This window comes from Miniopterus schreibersii (genome assembly GCF_964146895.1).
Source record: "Miniopterus schreibersii genome assembly, chromosome: 16".
In the NCBI taxonomy this organism is placed as follows: domain Eukaryota; kingdom Metazoa; phylum Chordata; class Mammalia; order Chiroptera; family Miniopteridae; genus Miniopterus; species Miniopterus schreibersii.
In genome coordinates this window covers 10,939,788-10,953,920 of record NC_138116.1, presented here as the reverse complement: position 1 = coordinate 10,953,920, position 14,133 = coordinate 10,939,788, and positions in this window count along the sequence as shown.

The window sequence follows — 14,133 nt, the reverse complement described above, 5'->3', positions numbered from 1 at the left end:
AGCCCCCCGCCCCATTGGCCCTGCCGGCCTCGCCCCGCCCCGTCGCGGGTGGGGTCGCCGCCCGGCCCCGCCCCGCCCGGCCCCGCCCCCACGCCCCCCTCCTACGCGCCGCAGGTGAGCGCTCACCTGCCGCCTGGCCCGCCCCGGGACGCGGCGGCGCAACCAGAAGCCCCCTGGCCTGGAGAGGCAGGGCTGGGGGGCTAGGGGGCATCAGGGAGCCAGTGCTTCTCCGTTGGGGCAGGGAGGTGGGAAGCGCAGGACTCTCTCCCCGGAGGCACGGGGCTGCGGGGGCAGGAGGAAGGAGCCCGGAGTCTGCGGAGAGGCGGTGCGGGGTCCGCTCCTCTGGCCCAGCCCCGGGGCTCTGAGGGCAGGGCCGGGTCCTGACGCAGGGCGGCTCCCCGGGAGCGGGAGATCCGCGTGCAATGGCTGGAGCACCCTCTTGCCCGGCCAAGGGCGTCTGGTGGGTCCCTTAGAGCGGGGCAGGGGATGGAGGCCTCAGTGGGCGCTTGACAAAGTGCTGCTGATGTTCACGAGACAAAAGTCCAGATTCCCTGGTCCGTGGGGCAGGCGGAGCCGGGGTGGGGGTGGGAGGCTAGCGAGGGGCCTGCTTTCCAGTGTGTAGACGCCAGGCTCTGTGTTGGACAGGATGGGCATCTCCAGGGCTGAGCCACAAAGCTCTGTCTTGCTTTTCCTTTTTTAAACTTGAACCCCAATTCCTGCAGCGAAGGTGCAGACATCAAGGCAGCAGGTGGCCCCAGTCTAGGAGGGAGGCATACAACAAATGACCTAAGCAAAATTTTAAATGTTTTTGAGAGTCTTGAACACTGGGTCAGATCAAGCAAAACAAAATATAACTTTCACTGAATGTCAAGATCTGCATGTAAAGTTTCCAAAAAATCAGCCATGCATGTAGATTGGAGAACATCAGGTGACAGTGACCTTGGCTTTGCAGTGGACACAGCATGATTGCAGGCTGAGAGGCTAGTGGAAGGTGGCAGCTATGACATTAGGTGGTGTTAGCAGGAGAAGCCCCCATCCCCAATAGTGAGGCTCTCTGAGCTCAATTTTTCTGTCAAATGAAAAGTGATTAGATGGCGGATGATCTTTTAACAACTCTGTTAGCCCTTTCAAATTTCATGGTTCTATTTATTAAGGGCCATGGCCCAGTGTGATGGGCAGAGAGACCTGAAGTCAAATCATGTAAATATGAACCCCGGATATGAAATGGGGATAATGGCAAATACCTCACAGGGTTTCTGTGCAGATAAGTGATGCCAAATGCCTAACAGGTGCTGCCACTCAATATTGAGTTGTTGCTATAACCACAGACAGCACAGGTGATGTGCTGGTGTTTACATGCTTCCAGGGGTGGACGGGTGTCTGATTTGTATCATTTGCTGATTTCTATGCTGCAAATACTTCAAGCTACCAATGTGCTGATCACTGGGGTTAGGAAGAGATTTGCACAGTTGGTTCTACAAGCTAGTCTGAGCCAGCTCCAGCACACCACTAGTAGGACCTTGAACCAGGCTCAACAAAGCTCAGAGGAGGAGAGGCCAAGCTGGGCCAGTGTGAGTCAGACAGGAGGCCCTAGCCACACCCAGTGGGCACTGAGTTCCTGCAGGTGAGGAGGGAGCGGGTCCAGCTTGGGCTACCCCAGCTGCCCATCCCGTCCTCACACCCATAAGCACATACCATACATACAAGCACGCACAAGCATGCACGTGCCTAAAGGGGGGGGGGGTTGAGGGGGAGCACATTCTCCCAAAGTGACACATTTTCAACATTTCATAAGTTACATGTTGACATCTGACGGTTAAGGCTGTGATGCAAAGAAACTGGAGGAAGCACCAAGGAGTCAACAGAGACATGAGTGGTTAGACAGTGAGACATGCTTAGAAAATATCCAGATGGCGGTTCTTCAGCCGTCACCAGCCAGTGGCATGGACCCTTCCCCCTTGGACTCCTTCCTCCTGATATTAGAACGGTGCTGCTCTCTGCCTGCTAGAGAGACCTCCAATGTGCTCATAGAGACCCCCAACTTGCTCACAGAGACATCAGAGTTCTGCTTCTGTCTTCTTGGTCAACAGGGCTTCATGGAACTGCCATGTACCAAGCTTGGTGTGTGTGTGCAATTCCCAGTACACGGTCTCACTGAAACCCTGTGAGGTTAGGACAATTGCTACCCCTATTGCACAGATGAGGAAACTGAGGCTCAGAGAGCTTAAGTAGCTGGTACATGTGACTCAAATGTAAGGAGTGGAAGTAGGAGTTGAAGCCAGCTCCAAAGGGACTGTCATACTGGATGTGGCTGACGGGGAGCCACCCAGGCACAGCTTGACTCACAGTGGCCTTTGTATAATTCATCCTTATGCAGCATCATGTACAACTTAAGTGCTGACCCTCAAGGAGCTCTAGTCTGGAGGGGAGATGGCCATGAAAAGAGATCATCTCCACGATTGTGGTATTGTGGGGTCCCTGAGGAAGGACCTAAGGGGTGGCCCTCAGGACTTACAGTCTTGTGTCATAAATAGTTTGTGACTCCCACCTTCCCCTCTGCCCTCTGAGCTTCTCAAGGGAGGGCCTGAATTTTATTTCACTCTGTATCTCCAGAGCCTGGCACAGGGCCCAGCACATAGTAAGTGCTCAGGAAATATGTGTTGTTGCCAACTTATAACCTTAGTCTGTGACCTTTTTATGGGGCTTCAGGGATAGAAAGAAACATTGTCACAATGCAGGCTCACAGAAGCACCCCTCCTATTCTCAGACACATCCTTCATATCACACACACACACACACACACACACACACACACACACACACTCTGACACTCTACAACACAGGCCCAGGCAGTCAGTGACACACAGACTCCCCGACACCTCCCCCATGGGTGTCTAAATTCCTAGGTAGACCCACAGCTGCCCCTGGACCCACACGCTCACACAGGTATGCAAGAGAAACATTCTTAGACATCCACATGCAGCTACCTGTCTCCATGAACCAGCCCAAGGCAGCCACGCTCAAGGATGGAGTCCCCCCTCCCCCTGTGTGTGTACACACACACACACACACACACACACACACACACACGCACACACGCACTTTGGAATTTACAAACTTGTGGCAATGGCTACATCAAATCCAGCTCCAAGATGTCTCCCAACCTCTCTCTCCTAATGCCCCCAGGCCCAGCCACCCAGCCTGAAGCAAACCCTCAGGATCCATCCATCTTTGCCAGGTCCCCATGACTCCAAACCCCAGCCAAGCCCAGGCCCGAGCCCAGCAATCACACAATCCCCCCAGCTCGCCCGAGCAGCGGAAATGAGGAATTCCAGGCGGGCTATCTCCCTCTGACCACCCCGAGCTGCACTGGAAATGCACTCAGCCCACAGGATGTGGTGCAGGGGGTGCCCCAGTGGCTCCCTCCGAGGCAAGGCCCCAGCGCCCAGGCCAGGCCCCAGGCTCGGCTGCTCCAGGAGGGCTGGTCCTGGGGAAGACCCCGCAGGACTCGGGTGGGTGTGTTTATGTGTCCTTCTGCCGGCCCCTCCCACCCCACCTCCATCCCACCCTCTTTGCTGTGGCCTCATTATGACTAGTTCTATCTGAACCCTCCTAAACCGCTCTACCCACACATTGGAATTGCACTTGACTCTCACTTGTATTATTTGGCTCCGGGTCCTGTGAGGTAGCATGTTGGGCATCACTGTCCCCACTATACAGATAGGACATTAAAGTCCGAAAAGGTAACTTCCTCAATGTCATGGAGCTCACTGGCACTTGGTGGTTGGGGACTTAATGTCTCCAGAACATCAGGTTGATATAGGACTGAGGCTAAGTGGGGAAAGGACTTGGACTACAAAATCCCACATGTAGGACACTCATGGTTATGCCTGAAAACAACAAAAAAAGGTGGCGAGATAGACACCGAAATATTAAAAAAAAAAAAAAAAGTGGGTACCTTGGGGGTTAGGAATGTGGGTAAAAAATGTTTTTATCCACTTTGCATTTTCCAAATTCTCTATTATAAGCATAGTTAGCATTTATAGTGGGAAAAAATCCCTTCAAAGGGAGAAAGGGCAAATACTCAAGAATAAGTCTTCAGTGATAGGACTTCAAGCATTGGCAGAAAAACTACTTGGGAGGGGGTGGGAGAGGTATTCCAGGACATCCTCGAGTGGCATCCATCCATCCATCTTCTCTAGGAAGGGCCCCTGTCCTCCCCGGGGGAGCTCACTCCTGAGTTGGCAGGGCTCACACACCCATGGCAATTCTAACGCAAGGCCTTCTCACCTCTGTCCCTTCCTCACTCCAGAACTACACCCTGGCGGAGGTCTTGTTGTGTGGAGGGTGGTCTGACCCTCCCTTGCCCCTTGCCTGCTTGAGGCCCTTCTCTGGCCCTTGATATGGCAGCATCTTTGAGCTTAGTTGGGCAAATCTGATGGACAATACCAATTAAAAAATTTTAATTAATTTTAGAGCGAGGGGAAGGGAGAGAAAGAGAGAAACATTGATTTGTTGTTTATGCATTCATTGGTTGCTTCTTGTATGTGCTCTGACTGGAGATCAAACCCACAACCTTGGAGTATCAGGATGATATTTTAACTAACTGAACTGCCCAGCTAGGGCTGACAGTCCCAATTTTGAATAGCTACTCCATTGTCCCCATATGGCGACTCATAGAAGTCATGGGGCGTGTGTATGTGTGCTCTGCCTGGGCACTGGGCTCACCATGAATATGCCCAGGTTCCAACTTCCAGAAATATTAGAACATAGTGAGATGACTGGCAGGCAGCACTGAGCAGCATTCACATGTTTTCAACTATTGTGAATCCCCTATAGGCCTTCCCACGGGCCACGCACCAACAAAACCCTACTGTACTTGAGTGTTTTACAACAGAAAGCTGTTACACACAAGGCACAGCTACTAATATGGCTCCAAAGAAAGAAAGAAAAATAGAGGAAAGAAGGGAAGGGAGAGAGCAAGAAAAACAACTTCCTTAGGAAATAGAAGTGAAAAATAATCCAGAGTTTACTATAAATAATATTGTAATAAGATCTGACTCTGAACGGAGGCATTCTCAACATCATTTTCGTTTGTTTTCCTCTGAGTAACCTCTTGCTCTCTGGAAAGGAGGGCTGAGAGAAAAGGGACCCCATCTTGAGTTCAGACTGCAACTGGTGCCTGGAGGAATGCAGTTCCCTGCACGCACGCACACATGGTTGGAGGAGATGCCACCACAGGCCGTTGCCTCCAGGTTGCATTTTTCACAACTACAGGCACAAATAACTTTGCAGGAAGTGCTCATTAACAAAGCCCTGACTAGTAGACAGCTGGACAACGGTATGTCTTCCTAAGCTCGGCGTGGACTCTAGTGGCCCAGCCGGAGGTCTTTCTTTAAACTGGGGAGAGACTCAAGCCTTGATTTATCTCCAGGAAACAGTAAGACAATAAGCTCAGGTTTAACTCCTCAAAAAAGCCTCACTAACTCCATTTTCCTGCAAAACTTTCATTTCATATAAACTATGATGATATAATACTCAATTTAACAAACTTTGATTGAGCCTCTGATGCTAAGCCCTGGGAGCAAGAGATGATTAATCCAGGCCCTGTCCTTGAGGAGCACACAGTTTGTTGGGAAAGATGTGCATCCATAGTGCATTTTAACTTTTCAATAGAAGCATAAGCTAGTTATTGAGTACTTACAAGGTGCCAAGCACTGTTCTAAGTCCTAGAGGAGTATTAACTCATTTAATCCTCACGACATTTCAGATGAAGAAACTTAGGCACAGAGAAGTTAAGTAACTGGCCAGCTAGTAAGTGTGGAACTGGGATTAGACCCCAGGGAGCTGGACCCAGAAGCATGTGTTTCATCCCTGTGCTGAGTAAAGAGAAGTGCCAGGCAAGAGGCCACTCCATTCATTGCTCCAGGGAGGGTGTGTCTAGGACAATACCAACAGGCAGTGATATTTGAGCTGAATCTTGCAGTCATTTTTCTCAGTCTTTCTTCACTTTACCAAATGGCACAGTCCATCCTAATTTGCCACATAAGTGTTTGATAGGAGTCAAGTTTTTCCAGCGGTTGTCATTATAGTTCTAAGGGATGGCCCTGTAGAGCATTCCTTTGCTGTACTTGGGTTCAATTATGGAGTGAGAAGTAGATTGAAATGTCTTTGAGACTTGCTGAACCTTGCCACTCTGTGTTATTGACTCTGGAATCGTTTTCACCCCGGGCTCCAGTGTCAGGGTCTACCCCAGTCACTGCACCTCTGGAAAGGCCTCCCTTCCTCTGCAGGACACGGCGTTCAGTGTCTCCCTGAGTGACCTGGCTGCAATACCACATGTCTCCAACAGGGGCCGCTGGCTACAATGGATGGGGCAGCTGCGGTCCGACAGAGAGGGGGGGGAAGGGAGGGGGAGAGAGAGAGAGAGGGAGAGGGAGAGGGAGGGAGAGGGAGAGAGAGGGAGAGAGAGGGAGAGAGAGAGAGAGAAAATCCTGGGGCCTAACTAACCTTGCTCAGGCTTCCTCTGTGGCCTTGGTTTCCTCGTGCACAAAACGGCTACTTCGCTCCCTGTTTGTCTTCTTCACAGAACGGTGGTGAGAAACGTGAGGGTGGATGTGGGCACCTTCAAGTGTGACTCAAGATTCTGGATGCTTTCAAAAAACAGGTCATCTCACAGCTACCTTCTGAATATCACTCACTGTGCCGGGTGCCATATAGAATCCAGAAATTATTCCTACCTTTGCATAAAAAGACTTTGAATAAAAGCTTAAAGCAAACTGTAAGGGGGGGGGGGGGGGCTCTAGTCACCCTAGTGGGCGGTAGAAGTAGTATCCTCTGCCCTGAGAAAGATAAGGGGGTGTGACGCGGCCGGACACCTACTTCAGCCTGTAGCTGGAAGTCTTTCTACCCGATAGCTCATGTCTGCCTCACACAACGCACTTTGCTCATGGGGAAACAGAGGCACAAAAAAACGAGGTGACTTGCCCAAGAACCTGGATTCCAGGAGCCTTCCAGACAGTTAATCCCAGAACGTGGGGTAGGGAGGGGCAGTGCGGGAAGGCAGGTGACTGCAGCAGGCTGGGAGGGACAGAGAAGGGAGGCCCTTGCAGCCCTGACACCCCGGCCAGGCAAAGGATGCTGAGGGCGGCCGCAGGGGCCAGCCTTCTGCAGGAGCGCCCCCTGCTGGCCACCGGCGTCGCTGCTCACAGCGGCTGCTAGGGAAGGAAGATGCTCAGAGCTGGCGGGGCAGTTCATGGGAGACCGGAGACTCCCCAAAGTAGGGCAGGTAGAGCCCAGAAGGATCGCCCCAGCGCCTTCACTTTGCACAGGGCAAACACGGAGCTCAGGGGAGGAAGTGACTTGCTCAAGGGCTCTCAGCGAGCCAGCAGGATGTGGGACTCCCAGCCATTCTGCCTGCCTCACACTGCAGAGCTCACGTTAACCTTCCTTCCCCCCCCCACCCCACATTCCTGAGCCCAGAGGGCCCCTTTCTCCCGGCCTGCGCCGGGCCAGTCCCCCTTCCGCCTCTCTCTTCAGTCCCCAGGGCCTCGCAAGCTCATCTCCTCCAGGAACCTGCCTGCACTGCATCCCTGAGTTCTTCCCTATATGAGGCCCTATTGCCTCCAGGAGCTGCGAGTTAAATGGCTTTCAGTTCCAGGGCATGGCTTTGTCAGCCTGTTGCTGAGATCTTGGGGACCATAAGGGGCCTCTTTCTTTTGGCTTTTCTGCTGCCACCCCAGGTGTGCCTGGAACAGGGTTGAACTCTCACTCAGTGATGACTATTGGTGAATGGCTTTTCCTTCTTCCCACTGCAAAGAGGGACAGCAGAGTTTCTCTGGCCCTGGACAGCCCGGATGCCTATGCTGGCTTTGGGGCTTTCCTTCCTAGCTGGCGACCTTGGGCAAGTCGCTTAAAATCTCTCTGAGCCTCCGTTTCCCCAATAAATAGGAATAAAGCTAGTCTTTGGGCTGGTTGTGAGGATTAAATGAGATAATCCCTGGCTGGGATGAGGATTAAATGAGATGCCCTGGCCAGTGTGGCTCGGCTGGTTGGGCGCCGCCCTGTGCACTGAAGGGTTGCTGGTTCGATTCCTCCACTCACAGGCCATGGCCTGGAGTTGCCCTGACACCTGCTCACTCCCTTGGATGATGGCCTGGAGGAAGGTGTGATGTAGGAATGGAAAAGGCTGGCAGGGCACTGCCCACCCGCCCACACAGCCCCTCAGACACCCTCCTCCAAGCACTTTACTTCCAACCATCAGAAAAAGGTCACTGCAAATATGCCTGCGACGCTAAAGGGGCCCTCCTAGGTGGGTACCCTTCTGCAGGGCACAGCCTGCACAGGTGCGCATGTCAATCCTAAAGACGTGTATGGGGTCAGTCCTCTGTCCTGTGAGTGGGAAACAGCCTCACTGACCATTAGCTATCCCTCCAAACTTTCCCCATGCGCATTCCCAGCAGAGACCCTGCCTCCTTCCTGTGTACCCAGCCTCAGCCCTTTGGAGTCACCTCTCACCCTGGCTCCTGGGTGGTGTGGGTCTGGGTTCACATCCCAGAGCCAGCACTTACTAGGACTGTGATCTCAGCTAGGTTACACGGCCTCCCTGGGCCTCAAGTCCCTAATTTGCCAAGTGAGAGTGGTGTCAGCTCTCACATGGGGCTTTCTTGAAGATGAAATGGAAACATCAATGTGCCAGGACCAGGGCCTGCTGCCTGCTGAGTCCCCACCATCTGCCCCCCCCCAAATGTTTTTCCCGTTTCTACTCCAAACTCCACCTAAGGAAAGAACACACAAGCATCTGGCTACATGGGTAGGTTATCTCTCTAGCCCTGTCATTGAAGGCGAGGGTGGATTATCCAAGTACAGGGGTGCGAGGGTAAAACAAATGATATATGAAATACTTGCAAGACTCCTAGACTGGGCTCTTCCTGAAACGAAGGGTACTTTACAATCTGGAACCCTTATTCCTGGATTTCTTCATTTGCACATCTGGCTTTTTACTTTTTCCAGGGAATTACTGAGCAGCACACCTGTGGGTTAGGACAGGTCAGCTGGTGGCTTCCAACCAAGACATCACCCTGTGGCCTGGGCACCTCTGCTCACCTCCAGGCTGGCCTGCAGGAAGCTGATGGCTTTCTCCACCACAGGTTGACTTTTACCTGGGAACTGTCCCAGCCTCCTGAGTATTATCAGGTGTCAGGAGCTGTGCTAATTCATTTCATGATATTATTTCCCCCTCCTGGTTTCCTCAGAGACTGGCACTGCCATGGTTGCCTAGACAGCTTTTATTCATTGGCATTTGCAATTTTACATACCTTTCTTCGTCTTTCTGATGCAATACAACACAAAGACATACGGAGGGTATATTCGTTTTGTGTCCTTAAAACTCTATTTTACATAGAAATGCAAAGAATAGTCTAATTTCAACTTACTTCATGGTGCCTCCCTAGAAACCAGATTCAGTAAAATTCAAAAACCCACCAATTCTGAGAAATGCAGCGCTTGCCCCTGGGGCCCTGGCTTTCCCTGGAAGCCCCAGTTGGAATTCTGATGCCCCTGTTGCCCTCTGCACCTTTTTGTGCTTCTTTCCTGGGAAGCAGATGAGGGTTTAATATCTGAGGCGAATTTCAAGGTCTGTGGTGAGGTGCTATTAATTGCCCTCCCTGCCCCCCACCACTTGTCAGCATCTCTCCAGCTGCTGTTTCTAGAAGCCCCAGCAGGTGTCACTGTGACCCTGACCATCCTCACAGGCCCCTGTTTGGGGCCTGTGCACACAACACCTTTGAGATCTGGGGGGGTTCCCAGAGGTGGGACCTCAACTCTAAGGAATCCCACAGAGAGGGGCCTGTCCCAGAGAGAAGGGTGCTGTTTCTGCTTCACTATCTCCCAGAGCCCTTTTAGGGAAGGAAGGGCTGTGGTTCAGTGAAGGTTCAACCTCATTGTCAAGGAGCTAGGCAGTGGGTACAGAGGGTGGAGAGTGAAGCGGGAAGAGGGGGCCTAGACCCTCCTCCCTTCACTCCAAGCAGGCCAGATCTCTTCTTCCATTGCATTAGGAGAGTGACCCCCCCCCCCCAACCCACCTGACTACCAGCCTTGAGCTCTGGGGACAAATCTTGGTGACTGCTAAGGGCCACTAGGGGTCAGGAATCACTACCCTGATGAGGAACCAGAAGGCACAAAGGGAGCTGTATGCCAGGGAGGCTTCCTGGAGGAGGTGAGTGTGGATTTAAGAGATTAACTCATGGCCCTGCCTCATCTGAAGAACAAGAGAGATGAGGAGCCTGCCTAGGGGGTTCAGTACTGTCTGGGAAAGGAATGCTGACAGGTGAGTTCATCAATGACCATTTTGGGGGACATTTCTGGGGTTGGGGTGGGCTTTCAGGAATTCTCCCCTTACAAGCCAGAGAAGCAGGAGCCACAGACTAAGAGAGTGGGGGTGGGAGGAGCTGGTAAGGGGTTAGGAGAAAATAACAGGAGGCAGAGTTGTGAGAGGAGAGAGGGAGACCTTCCTTCCAGGTTAAAATTGGGTCATCTGGATGGGGGAGGGGTGAGACAGCAGAGGGAGAGGCAGGAGGCCAGGATCACGGACTAACCTGTGGCCAGCCTTAAGGACAGGGCTGAGCCGGGCAGGTGTGTTTGCTTCCTTGAGTCCGTGGCCTTTCTTGGGATGAAAAGTCAGTGACAAGCCAGGGAGCTGAGCTTTTCCATGGAAGGTGCTCAACACCTCCTTTTATAAAGCCCAACCAGCTCTCAAAGGGCCCTGCAGAGCTTCCCGGTCCTCCCTCTGGCCCCTCTGTCTCCCCCTCACACCCAGTATCTGTCACCCCCACCCCTCCAGCCACTGCCCAGATCACCACTACCCACCCCATCCCCAACCCTCCCTTCCCCCCAGAGTTGGCAAATTTGCCCTTTTGGTTATCACCTCATGGAGATCTGGCCCTTCTGGCAGCAAGTGTTGCCACCTGGAGTGGGGCCTGGCCCCGGCTGAGGATAGGAAAGACTTGAGAACCAGTAAAAACACACACTTCAGCAGGAACATGATGTAAAGGAAGTTGGAGGGAAAGCCACCCTCCCCAGCAGGAGCCCTGAAAGACAGACAGACAGCTCCTCCTGGGCAGTCTCACCCTACTCCTTCCTTGGGAATCTTGCGGCCAGGACGCCGCTCGCGTGGGAAGCATCTCAATGCACACGAGACGCAGAGGAAGGGATTTCTTCGAAGACACCATTTCTCATTTTGTCCAGAACTGGCCTCTCCTGAGCTCCTTCTAGGCCACCCCCGGTTCAGCCCGGCCAAGCCTGTGGGCAGCCGGCGCCCTTCGCCCCAGCAGGGAGCAGGCCCGGGAGCCGGGCGGGTCTCCAGCGGTGCCCGAGGCCCCCAGCCGGCCGGCCGCCGGGGGGAAGTGGGGCTGGGCTGCCCCCATTTCTCCCTGACACTAACTCCAGGGCTCCAGAGGGGGCCAGAACGCAGTCCCCAGCGACACCGCAGAGGATCAGGAGGACCTGCTTGTTCTCTAATTAAACCGCTACAGGAAGCGACAGGAATTGCGGCCCGTTTTCAGCGGGAGTGAGACCAGCACGTTGAAGGGGCCCTTACACGGGGAGCTCACACTCGAGTCAAATAAGTGCGATGGGTGGGCCTCCAGCCAGCGTCCCCGCGCATGTAGGCTCGCCTACGGGGCCTCTCTCCTGAACGCTCTGTGTACAAGCCCCGCCGTGGATGGCGCTTGATCGACAGCCAGGGCCCGGGATGCTTCAGTCCTTGTGTTGCCAATAGTCCCCACCCTCTGTTGGTTGTGTGGTGGACTCTACATGGAAACAGATGCAGTCACTGACTGGGCTACAAGGACACATCCCCAAGTGCCAAGGCACAGCCTAGAGCAGCCTGTTCCCGCCCTGGGATGTGTGACAAGGACCAAGGGGCCAGAGTGCAGGTTGGGGACTTGTCAGAGCCCCAGCCCACCCTTCTAAGTCCCCTGTTGAGGCTTCCTAGACACCTAGACACCCCTAGGCGTGCCAGTGGCCTGCCCTGAGCCAACAGAATCCTTTTCCATGGATGTGCCCTGTTGGATTTCCCTGGCCTCCCCTCCCAGTCCCCGCCAGCCCCTGCCAGCCTCCTGGGGCCCCTGGCTGCTGAGTTTCAGCCCCGAGGTGGCTGCGGCATTTTGGTGGCCAGGGCCAGCGCCTTCCCTGAGTCCTTTCCCATTGCTCTGTGGCCCAATCTCCTTCATCCATAACCCCCAAGAGTGGGGGCAGGGCTGGGGGCGAGAGGGGCTCTCTCCAGGCAGTGGCAGGGGGCGGGGGCCAGGGGCTCCCCTAACTGCAGAGGCTAGCCTTACACACCCAGCAACACATGTCCCCCTTTATGGCCAGGGCTTTCTCTCGGTGCTTAAAGGCAACTGTGAAAAGAGCAGGGCTGATTCTGGCTGCCTAGTCGTCTCCTGGCAACAGGCCTGGCAGGAGGTCTTTCTTTCTCCCCCCCATCTCCCTTCTCTCCTCCACCGCCCCCCTTTCTCTTTTCCCCCCTGTGTCTTGTGTTGTGTATCATTAAAACTTCCCTCCCAGCCACTTCGCAGCCAACAACCAGGCCCTTCTGGGGCCAGTTCCTTTGGGGCAGCTCAGCCAGCCGGCCCCAGGGGTGGGGGCTCTGAGAGGTCAAGCCCCCAGAGACAGGCTTTGTGCTCTGGAACCAAGGCTTAAACTCAATCTGGCAACCTTCGGCACGTTCATGAGGGGCAGCCAACAGGACCGCCCCCTCCCTGGGCACCTATTCCTCCTCTCCTTTCCTCCCCTCCCTTTCAGGTCTCAGTCTCTTCTGTTAGTGCCATTAGTGCCCCTGGGCACTGCCCAATCCCTCACCTGGAAGGACAACCCTCTGCCAGATGCCTGCAGCCAGCTCCAGCCCAGTGTCCTGGTCTGGCCTGAAAGGGACAGGGACACAAAGGATGGTGGGCCACAGAGACCAGCCAATCCATGAGTGTTGGGCCCAGAGGACTCCTCACTTGGCCACTTCTATCTAAAGGGACACTGAGACCCAGAGAGGGTAAGTGCTTTGCCCAGGGACACACAGCCAGAAAGCTGGGGCTGGCACTCTGGTGTCTGGTCTCCCTCTTCTGTGGCTCTTTATAAAACAGGTGGCTCTCTGAGCCGATGCACCTTCTGGGCCCTGACCTGCCTACATATTGTGCAGGGACCAAGGGGTGTCTGAACTTGATCAGGCCACCTAAGGCTCTTCCCCTCCCCCACTCAGAAAGCCTCCATCAGACCTAGACTGGAGGGGTGACCCAGCACCCTGCCCAGCTCCTCTGGACAACTGGGAGACAATTAAGCGTCCTGTCCACCTCCTACCACCACCACGAGTATCTGGGTCACGGAGGCCTGGTGCCGAGCCCCCCTGTCATCCAACATATTCATAAGGCTGGATGTGTGGCCCCAAGTCCCCTATTTGACATGTCAAGGTGGGATGATTCTGGGTGATTCTCAGCTTGTGGCCAGGGTAGCTTCCAGATCCAACTCCAGTTCTGCCAGCTGTATACAGCCTAGCTCGTTCCCAGGACCCCTAGTCCACCGGCAGGAGCAGGCCACCAGGAAGATGCCTGGCCACACAGGCTGGCTCCTGCAGGGCACCCTGACTGGAGGCACTCAGCTCAGTCATCCCCAAGGTCCCCTGTCCTCCAGACTAGGCGTTTCCATGCCACATTCACACTATAGCTGCGTGCAAACTGTTCTGTTTTCTCAACACTCTTCTTAAATTGATTCGCTTTGTTCTTAATTACTTCAATAAAACGGAAACTTTTGAAGACTATGATTTTCAACAATGTGATTTCATTCTAACCAGAAACTGCCCCACCCCCAGCCAAAGGTTCTAAATGACCTCTTGTTATTAGGAAGGGATCTTAGTAAGTGTTGCATTAGTACCAACAGACTTTCTCCTTGACGGTACTCAGGAGTGAAGGAGAAGGGAACAGGGAACACGAACAAATGAGTGTTTATCACTGTATCTAAAGTTATTTAACACCACACTTCATCTCGTGGGGCAGCCATGATCCTCTCCAGCCTCGGAGAAACATTACCACTAGTCATGGAAATGCTCTCCAAATTCCAACCTTTGGCCAAATAATATTCCAACTTTCT